The 11,084-nt window shown below is 40.1% G+C and overlaps 1 protein-coding gene across 4 annotated transcripts in view; it reads left to right on the top strand.

Annotated features, from left to right (window-relative positions):
- The window catches only part of SLC38A9 (solute carrier family 38 member 9), a 97,195-nt gene continuing 86,111 nt past the window's right edge, over window positions 1–11,084 (top strand). The window contains exons 1-2 of one of the 4 annotated variants that reach the window (XR_004429830.1): window positions 1–153; window positions 874–921. The gene's annotated coding sequence lies outside the window, so the exon portion shown is untranslated. The remainder of the gene's footprint in view (window positions 154–873; window positions 922–11,084) is intronic. The other 3 variants (XM_033179584.1, XM_033179581.1, XM_033179582.1) reach the window with 3 other exon arrangements.

Below are 11,084 nucleotides of genomic sequence, written 5' to 3'. Positions count from 1 at the left end.
TTCAGAACTCCAACCCCCGCCGGCCCCCGCGGCCCAGTCTGTTGCCGCTTCCTGTTTGGACTGGGAGTCCCGTGGTCGCAAATTGTGAGAATTTGGGAAGGGAGTCTTATCTTCTCGTCTAGTTCTCCGAGGTTGAAGGCTCGGCCTGCTCAGGTAGATCACGTTCCCACGTCTAGCATCCTCGCCTCTCGGGGAGGTGGGGAGGTATCCGAGGGAAGGAGGCGGGAAGGGTTGAGGTTGGGGCGAAGCCGGCTGTCACCTGGGATAGTTCTTCAATGTAGCGCATCAGAACCGTAGCTGCTTTTGGGGATCAGGGAGGCCAAAGCCTGGAGCTGCGGAGACTGCTCCGGAGGCACGGCGCGCACTCCTCAAGGGCTCAGTGAAAGAAAGTCAGGAGTCCCTCGGGGTCTGAGGGAATCCGAGTGTCTGTGGGAGTCGGTGTCAGCTGGAGCCTTAGGGAAAAGATAGGGTTAGGGTAAATGAACACCCTGACCCTCGGGTGAGAGAAGGAGGGAGCAGGAGAATTGGGTGACTTGTAGGAATGGAAGCACCCTTCTTTCTCTCTCTTGAGAGAGGGTCTCGCTCCATCGCTTGGGCTTGAGTAAGGTGGCGCGATCACGGCTAGGAGCACCTTTCTCCATCCCGAGTTGGGGAGATCTAGCGGGGGAACATGAGGGAGGAACCCCCTTTAGGCCTTGAGCTAGGACCACAGATGGGGTGAGGACCATGACTGGTAAGCCCTCGCCACGCTTTTCACACGACTCAGTTGTGAGAATGAGTGTGTTGATAGTGGGTAGCTTGACATGTCAGCATAGTAGAGCTGGAAGAGGGGTTTGAGAGCAGCTAGTCAAGCGCATTCTCCTCATTTTACAGAGAAGGAAACTGAGGTCCACCGAGTTGGCGAAACCCACTCAACACCAGGTAACCATTTAATGGCAAACTTGACTAAAACCTAGTTGTTATGACTACCAGGCAGTGTCTTATCCATTGCCGAGCTCCGTCCCCCTCGTAGATCAGCACACTATAAGTTGTACCTCCACTTTGTTTTCTTTTTTCTTTTCTTTTCTTTTCTTTTTTTTTTCCACACAGAGTCTCGCTCTATCGCCCAGGCTGGAGTGCAGTGGAGCGATCTTGGCTCACTGCAACCTCCGCCTCCCTGATTCAAGCGATTCTCGTGCCTCAGCCTCCTGAGTAGCTAGGATTACAGCTGCCTGCCACCACGCCCCAATAATTTGTGTATTTTTAGTAGAAATGGGGTTTCACCATGTTGGCCAGCCTGGTCTTGAACTCCTGATCTCAAGTGATCTCCCGCCTTGGCCTCCCAAAATGCTGTGATTACAGGCGTGGGCCACCGCGCCCGGCCCCTTTTTTCTTTTTAATATTTTCAGACATGACAAAGATCTGACATATGTAGGATAGCAGGCAGCTGCTGAGGAGAAAGGTTTTTTAAAAACGTTTCGGCCGGGCGCGGTGGCTCACACCTGTAATCCCAGCACTTTGGGAGGCTGAGGCGGGCACATCACGAGGTCAAGAGATCAAGACTGTCCTGGCCAATATGGTGAAACCCGGTCTCTACTAAAAAAAATACCAAAATTAGCCAGGTGTGGTGGCGCATGCCTGCAGTCCCAGCTACTCAGGAGGCTAAGGCAGGAGAATCTCTTGAACCTGGGAGGCAGAGGTTGCAGTGAGCCGAGATCATGCCACACTGCACTCCAGCCTGGTGACAGAGTGAGACTGTCTCAAAAAAAAAAAACGAAAACAAAACAAAAAAATGTTTCAATAGGTCAAAATAACCCATGTCCTAACTTAAGAAAAATCTCTCTGCCTCGTAAACAACTACAAACTTCATGTTAAGATAGAAGGTTGGGCCGATTGCGGTGGCTAACACCTGTAATCCCAACACTTTTGGGAGGCTGAAGTGGACGGATCATTTGAGGTTAGGAGTTCAAGACCAGCCTGGCGAACATGGTGAAACCCTGTCTCTACTAAAAATACAAAAATCAGCCAGGCGCGGTGGTGTGCCTCTCATCTGTAATCCCAGCTACTTGGGAGGCTGAGGCAGGAGAATCACTTGAGCCTGGCAGGCGGAGGTTGCAGTGAGCCAAGATTGCGCCACTGCACTCCAGCCTGAGCTACAGAGCAAGACCCTGTCCCCCCCCCAAAAAAAGTTGTCATCTATAGTTTCTTTGTTTCTAAGAAAATAAAATTTACCTTTCCTTCCCCATACCTCTGAGAACAGCTAGACTTAGATTTCTTTTCTTTTCTTTTCTTTTTTTGAGATGGAGTCTCGCTCCGTCGCCAGGCTGGAGTGCAGTGGCGCGATCTCGGCTCACTGCAACCTCTGCCTCCTGGGTTTAAGTGATTCCTCTGCCTCAGCCTCCCAAGTAGCCGGGACTACAGGCACACGCCACCACACCCGGCTAATTTTTTTTTTTGTATTTTGGTAGAGACGGGGTTTCACCGTGTTGGCCAGGATGGTCTCGATCTCCTGACCTCGTGATCCACCTGACTCGGCCTCCCAAAGTGCTGGGATTACAGGCATGAGCCACGTGCCCAGCCAGTTAGCCTTAGATGTCCAATCACAATCTTAAATACTATATATTTCAGTTACATACATAAAATAATATGCTTTTAATTGTGATTTGTAATACCCTTAATTTTTACAATATAGGGTAAACTCAGCATAGGAGGATGGAATACCAACCTGAACTACAAATTAAAATAGTATTGTTTAGTATTTTTTTTTCTTTTTGGGGTTCTTTTTGCTCTGATACTCAAGCTTTAGTGCAGTGGCACTATCATAGCTCACTGTAACCTTGAACTCCTGGGTTCAAGCAATCCTCCTGCTTCAGCCTCCCGAAGCGTTGGGATTACAGGCATGAGCCACCACACTGGACCTATATGGTATTTTTTTAAAAAGTATATATGGGCATAAAAGTTAACAAAAAAAAATCACTTAGAGGTTAAAAATGTCTACCAGGCCTGCATTTTATAGCATACTTAAATTTCTGTCCTTTGCTAGGGTTCTTTGTTTCTTATCACTTAAATATAACTTGAGAACATTTAGTGTTTCCAGTGTAGTAGGAGAGATTCTTTGGTACCATAGCATTGCTTTGGTAATTTCTTTGTGAGACCACACTATCTTCCAGCACTGTCAAATTTAACGCCTTTTGAAGCATTTATTGATCAGGTTGGAAGCATGTTCCTACTGTCACATCAGAATAGGAGCATTATAGATCCTATCGGCTAACCAGTACATGATTCATCAGGAAGCAATTTAGATAAGTTTGTTATTGGAGTTTATAGCTGTTACAGACTAATATGGAAGAAAACATATATACATAGCATAACTGATATACATAGCATAACTGATATACATAGCATAACTGCTTCCACCAGGGTGCCTTTTTTGTGGTGTGATTCCATTTGCTTTTATGTTGGCATACTACAGAGGTGAGTAAACTATGACCAAATTTGGCCTGCTGACAGATATATTTTTTTCATAAAGTTCTATTGGAACACAGCCCATGCACACTTAGTTGCCTTTCAACAGGTAGAATTGAGTAACTGCAGAAACTATATGCCTCAAAAAGCCTGAAATATTTATTATCAGACCCTTTACAGAAAAAAATATGTCAACCCCTAGCCTAGTACACTGAGTATAAATGTAGTATCTGAAACTCTATAATATACACAGAAGTATTCAGTAATACTCATTTTTAGTCTCTGAGAAAGAACGTACATAATAGTTGTATGTGGGTCCATAGTCACATTTATTTGAGCACAAGCTAGTGTATTCTATTGCAGATTGATGCTAGCATCTTGGCATAGATACTATAGATTTGTTTTTGCAACGAATTGTGAAAAGACATTTCTGAGCCTAGTATAGAAAGGGCTGATATTCTTTGAGATACACCAATAATCACAGTCAGTACCTTTTTAAAATAATGTCATACCAGTTTTCTTTGATTACTCTCTATGTCCTTTTTATGAAGAGAAGTGCTTCAGTCCAGGCACTACATTTTTTGTTCTTTTAGAGACAGAGTCTCCTTCTGTCACCTGGGCTGGAATGCAGTGGTGCCATTGTAGTTCGCTACAATCTCGAACTCCCGGGCTCAAGCACTTCTCTCACCTCAGCCTCCCGAGTAGCTGAGATTAGAGGCATGAGCCACCATACCTGGCTCAGTCACCAACATTTTAAATAAAAGTACCAATCAAGATATTTAGTGAGGATCTGGTCTCTGCTTCCAAGATGGTGCCTTGATACTGTGTCCTCACATGGGGGAAGGGATGGAAAGACAAAAGGGGTCTAGCTAGTTCCCTTCAACCCACTCCATTCATAAGGGTTCTGCCCTTCTGACATAATTACCTCCAAAAGGGTCTACCTCTTAATACCATAACATTGGCAATTAAGTTTCAACATACGAATTTTGGAGGGGACACAAACATTCAAATCATAGCGGAACTCCATACTAAAACCAATCTTAAACAATTACAGACTCATTTAATAACTTAGGTTTGACTTAGTGGTCTTGCATCTGGGACTTTGTTTTAAAACTCAGAGATTGAGTGAGATGTTAAAAGTGATTATGTCTGGGTTTTGTTTTGTTTTGTTTTGTTTTGTTTTGTTTGAGACAGAGTCTTGCTCTGCAACCTCTGCCTTCCAGGTTCAAGCAATTCTGCTACCTCAGCCTCCCAAGTAGCTGGGACTACAGGTGTGTGCCACCACTCCTGGCTAATTTTTGTATTTTCAGTAGAGACGGGGTTTCACCATGTTGGCCAGGCTGGAGTATGTCTGTTTATGTCGTCTTGTATATTTAGCTCAAATTATATCAGTGTTATGTCTGACAAATTAATGTTATAGAAGTATTTAGCATTTTAGTTAATCATTGATAAACTATTCTGCATTATCACCTATGTAATATTTGCTATGGAACTCTAATTCACCTCTCAACGTAATTCATCAAACTTCAGAATATTTTATACTTCTCATCAAGACATTCAAAAAAACTTTAAGACTAGGCATGGTGGCTCATGCCTATAATCCCAGCACTTTGGTACTTTGGGAGGCTGAGGCAAGAAGATTACTTGAGGCCAGGCTGGGCAACATAGTGGCGCACAACTGGGGTCGCAGCTACTTGGGAGGCTGAGGTGGGAGGACAGCTTGAGCCTGGCGGGAGGAGGTTGCAGCAAGCCCAGATTGTGCCACTGCACTCCAGCCTGGGTGACAAAGTGAGACCCTGTCTCAAAAGAAAGAAAGAAAGAAGAGAGAGAGAAAGAGAAAGAGAGAGAGAGAGAAAGCAAGCAAGCAAGCATATCTGTAGTCACCTAAAATTCTCAGGAGCAACAAGTATAGTTGTTTCTGTTGTGATAAAACTTGTACCATCTACAAAAAAAAAATTAAAAATTAAAAAATTGAAATAAAAGAATTCCACCTTGGCTCTGTGTGGGGAAAAAGGAGAATGCATTAAATATCTGTTGAAATTTTGAGATCATGCTAGTTGACTAATTGAGACAACTACAAATTACCAATTTTCTTACAGTTATTCTTATTTACTTGAATATTATAAATCTTTGAAAGGCACCAGGGACTTTGAACTCCTCATTTATGATTTGTTATTTAAAATCATCAGTTTTCTACTTATTTAGAATAAATAGCTAATTCTACTATGCCACAGAACTTTGGATTTGCTCAGAACAAATACACATTGGTGACTAAACTGGAAATTTTAATTCCTCAGTGGCCCTCACATTTTTCCCCAACCTTGATTTCACTTTTTGTTAAGGTTCACTGAAATCCGAGAATCTTTCTAGATTTCTCCTCCTTCCTGGTTTCTTCACTTTCAATCTTTAAGTAAAGTATTAATTTCCAGAAAGTGAAAGGATATTCTCTCTCTAAACTCACCCACATTCTCAGTTTAGTTTAGGAACGAATACTACAGAGTATATTGGTTTACAAAGTAAATTAGAAAGTATAGCCATATATTTCTGCCATTGTTTAGGCAGATATGTTTTTGCTACTCTGACTTGGCTTCTGTCCTTTCCCTTGTTTCACTGCCACTGGAAGGGTTGTTGCTGGCTAAGGAAATATTGAACCTTGAGACAAAAGAGTTTGCAACAAAAGAAATTTACCTAAACTAGCTTGCTTCAAGAACAACAGATTCATGGTGTTTAATGTGTAATCCGGATACCCAGGCATGAAGTTTCACTCATTCTAGTCCTGATTATGTCTTAAAGAGTTTGAGGCCAGCAGGGCACAGTGGCTCATGCCTATAATCCCAGCACTTTGGGAGTCCGAAGCAGGCGGATCACAAGGTCAGGAGTTCGAGACCAGCCTGGCCGATATGGTAAAACCCCATCTCTACTAAAAATACAAAAAAATTAGCTGGGTGTGGTGGCGGGCATCTGTAGTCCCAGCTACTTGGGAGGCTGAGGCAGGAGAATTGCTTGAACCTGGGAGGCGGAGGTTGCAGTGAGTCGAGATTGCACCACTGCACTCCAGCCTGGGTGACAGAGCATCTCCATCACAAAAAAAAAAAAAAGAATTTAAGGTCATTTGCCATTATAGCTATTATTTTATATTTATAAAACTAAACAAAGAAGACCTGATTTTCAGATGCTTCTTTTGTCTTCCAGTCTAACTCCTCGTTTTTCTTTTGTTTGTTTGTTGTTTTTTTGTTTTTCTTTCTTCTTTTTTTTTTTTTTTTTTTTTGAGACAGAGTCTCGCTCTGTCGCCCGGGCTGAAGTGCAGTGGCCGGATCTCAGCTCACTGCAAGCTCCGCCTCCCGGGTTCCCGGCATTCTCCTGCCTCAGCCTCCCAAGTAGCTGGGACTACAGGCGCCCGCCACCTTGCCCGGCTAGTTTTTTGTATTTTTTAGTAGAGACGGGTTTCACCGTGTTAGCCGGGATGGTCTCGATCTCCTGACCTTGTGATCTGCCCGTCTCGGCCTCCCAAAGTGCTGGGATTACAGACTTGACCCACCGTGCCCGGCCCTAACTCCTCGTTTTTAAGGCAGACATCAGAGTATACTGGAAATAGCATTTAGAATCAAAGTGACCTGGTTTCAGTCCCATATATGGTTTTATTAGCTTAGTGATTTAGGACAAGTTACTTCTCTGAGCTTCAATTTCTTTCCTTCTTTTCCTTCCTTCCTTCCCTCCTTCCTTCCTTCCTTCTTCCTTCCTTCCTCTTTCTCTCCTTCCTTCCTTCCTTCCTTCCTTTCTTTCTTTCCTTCTTTTTGTGATATGAAGGTAATACCCATTTCCCAAATTCTAAGGATTAGTTGGATTTAAACAATAACATGTAAAACATTAGGCCAGTATTAGGCATTCAATAAATAAATGTTAGTTCAGTCTCCCACTATCTTCTATTAACTTGTCTTTTTCTCTCAATTTTCCTTCATAAATGACACCAAGTTTTGTCTTTTTGATATCCTTTAGTGCTGTCTTGTTTATGGCAGTTCAATAATTCTGTTATATGAAGGTCAACCTTTTTATTTTTCTTACCTTGCTGAGTTTGCTCACTTTATACTAAAGGCATGTAGATATGTCAGCTGATTTTGTTCAGGCCGCTAAGTTAAGCCAATACATATTTTTTCTTTTTCTTTTAAAAAAAGTTTCTTCTTGTATGTCCTTCCAATGAGTAATTTTTCTAGTTTTAAACAGCCAAATTCATAATAAAAAGTGATAGTTATGTTTATTGAATATTCACTATGTTCCACGCACATTATATGTATTATCTCCTTTTCATCTGAAACCCTGTAAGACTAGTGTTTTTATTATTTCCAAAACCCATGAATCTTAGGGAATTTAAGTAAGTTGCCCAAAGTTGCACAGTTAATGAATGGCAGAGCCAAGATTCACATCCAGGCAATCTTACTTGTGAGCTGTCAACCACCACATACTACTTGATAGCACCAGAATAGCCTAAATCTCAAATTACCCAGTGTGTATAATTCAAACAAATTAATGCTTTGTGGTACTTTCTGAAAGTGCTTTTATCCGTTGTTGGAGATTTAGGAGTGATAAGGTTCTGGCTACTTATCAATATTAAAATTTTTCTCTGACATTTCTTAACAATTATATAGATTGCTGTTCTTCCCTACAATATAAAACTTTAATTAACCTTCATTAAGTTCAAAAATAATAATAGCAAACTTTTATACAGTTTGGTAAGTGGTTGACATTGTTCTAAATGCTTGTACTTACTAACTTATCATTTTTTTTTTTTTAATTTCATGTGTTTTAGAGTTTCCTGAACAAGTTTTTCCCAAGTTTTATGTTATTCTTTTTGATGAAAGGATACTGGCTTCCCTACAATCATCTTTTCAACTTCTAAAATGTTTAATTTTTTGAATTGAGAGAATGCTTTAAAAATCTGTAAAGCTATAATACAATTCTAAATAGAACTTCTCTACAATATGTTTATTTCTTTCCTAGGCTTTTAATTCCGGTGCTACACCCAGGTTAATTTAAAACATATTTTTTGTTGGTATTGTATTTTATTTTATTTTTTGAGACAAGGTCTCACTCGTCTGCCCAGACTGGACTGCAGTGGTGTGATCATAGGTCACTGAGACCTCAAACCCTCTTGCTCCAACTGTCCACCCACCTCAGCCTCCTGAGCAGCTGGGACTATAGGCAAGCACCACCATGCCTGGCTAATATATATATAAAATTTTGTAGAGATACGGTCTTGCCATGTTGCCAGGGTTGGTCTTGACTCTGAATCTCCTGGCCTCAAAGGGTCCTCCTGCCTTAGCCTCCCGAGGTACTGGGATTACAGGAATGAGCCACCATGCCAGGCCCATTTATATAGAATGTTTTCATTTATTACATCTGGGGAATCATCTTTTCAAGTTAATTAGTCAATTTGATAGTTTTAAACTAAGAAAATTTAACAGATTCCATCAATCCTAACTTCATTCCATCTTAATGTCATAAATTAGAAGGTTAATTTTGAAAAATTCTGCCTTTTAGTTTTAAAACTTAAGACCAAACAAGTCAACTGAATTGTTAATCAGTTTTATTATGTAAAGGAAGGAAGAGAAAGAGCAGGCTTTTGTTTTTTGCTTCTCAACTATTTTAATGAAATTAACAGTAATGAGTAACTTTATCTCAGTTGGTCCCATCTTAGTGAGATTTTCGTAACAATTATTGAATAATATACTTTATAGTCAAGAACATTTTTATGCTACAGATTTTTGAATGTGTATAATACAGTATATGAATCTATGTCTCAAAGAGTCCGCTTATTTATTCTTTTTACCTTAAAAGAATAAATTTTGCACTGATCTATTACTAAGCTAATTTGACAGCTAGAGCTAGCAGTTGGTGTAGATTTGAGCTAAAGGTGAAATGAAGAACTGAAAATGGGAATTGGTTATTAGCATCCTACTATGTTTTATTATTCAAGTGATTTAGGACAAGTTACTTGACTTCTCTAGGCTTCATAAATGTTTTTTTTTTAAACTTTATTGAGGGTAGGGATCATGACTTAAATTTTTTTTTCTGTGTTTTTCAATACCTCAGTATATTGTAGGGACTTGCTGAGAACTTGTTGAATGAGTATATTGTTCAGGGTTTACCATTACTCAGTATTTTAGTTGTCACATCATAAAATAGATCATCATTTTTACCATCACACTGCCTTCATAAGATATAGAAATGAAGTCCTTCTTGTTTGGAAATAGTGGTATTTTGGTTTTACTTTTTTTTAAGTTATTGTTGTAAGGTACTACTTTAATATTTTTATTTAACTTTGTTTGTCTTTAGTAGGACTAAGTTAAAGAGATCTTTGACTTGCTTAACGTTGGGCAGAAAAGCAGAAGAGAAAAGGGAAATGGAAATCAAAGCAACAGAGAAAAGAAAATGCACATATTTGGGAAATAGAACATGTTGCCAACATCTGTATCACATAATAATCAGTGGCAGGTTGACATCATTTGCCTAGATGTTCTTTACTGAAGAAGAATTTTTTCATTTAAAAAAGGAAAACCCTCAAGAGGCTGCCTATGTTTTTTTTTTAAAAAAAAAAAAGAGCAAGTATTTTCATTTGGTTTTTGATGGGAATGATAATACATTTGAACATTTATTTTCACATTACAAAGTACTAAATGAGGTCAGACATGGTGGCTCATGCCTTTAATCCTAGCATTTTGGAAAGCTGAGGCAAAAAGATGACTTGAGATCAGGAGTTCAAGACCAGCCTGGACAACATAGTAAAACCCCGTCTCTACCAAAAAAAAAAAAAAAAAAAATTAAAAAAATTAGCCAGGCATGGTGGTGCACACTTGTAGTCTTAGCTACTTGGGAGGCTGAGGTGGGAGGATCACTGAAGCCCAAGAGGTCACGGCTGCAGTGAGCCATGATCATGTCACTGTACTCCAGCCTGGGTGACAGAGTGAGAACCTGTCTCAAAAAAAAAAAAAAAGCTAAATGTAATATGTATAATCTCATTTAATCCTCAAACATTAATTTTTTTTTAATTTTGAAGATGCAGAGATAGTTTCATGGAGATTAAATGGTTAGTGCCAAGTTACACAGGTAGTGAGTGTTAGATACAGGATTTCCGATTCAAAAACTTTATTTTCTTCCTACTGTTTCATAAATGTTACATTTAGAAAATTAAGAAAAGTGGACATATGAGTCCATTAAACAAATATGGCAACAATAAAACTGTACTTGTTGTGTAGTCTGGGCAGTAACAAGAAACCGAAGAAGGTGAAAGATACAGGGGACTGAGAAAGAAATGGCAAGGATCAGGAAAGACAGCACACCATGGCGGTAAAGAGCACAGGCTCTGGATTTAGACTACCTCATTTTTAATTTCAACTCTGCCACTTACTAACTTTGTGATCAGTTACTTCTCTGCTATGTATCCTTACTTATAAAATGAGGATAATAATAGTAACTTACAGTGTAAGAAATAAAGCTACATCCTTTGCTTTTACATGTTAAGACCTATTTATTTCATCAGCATCCCTGACCTCTACCCACTGGGTGTCAGTAGCACTCCCTTTAATTCTAACAACAAGCTGGGTAAGGCCAGATTCCTTATTACCCTTTTCTACAACTCTTGACAT

Source organism: Trachypithecus francoisi, unplaced genomic scaffold (assembly GCF_009764315.1).
Source record: "Trachypithecus francoisi isolate TF-2019V2 unplaced genomic scaffold, Tfra_2.0 Lachesis_group2, whole genome shotgun sequence".
NCBI lineage: Eukaryota > Metazoa > Chordata > Mammalia > Primates > Cercopithecidae > Trachypithecus > Trachypithecus francoisi.
This window is presented reverse-complemented; position numbering and strand designations above follow the sequence as displayed.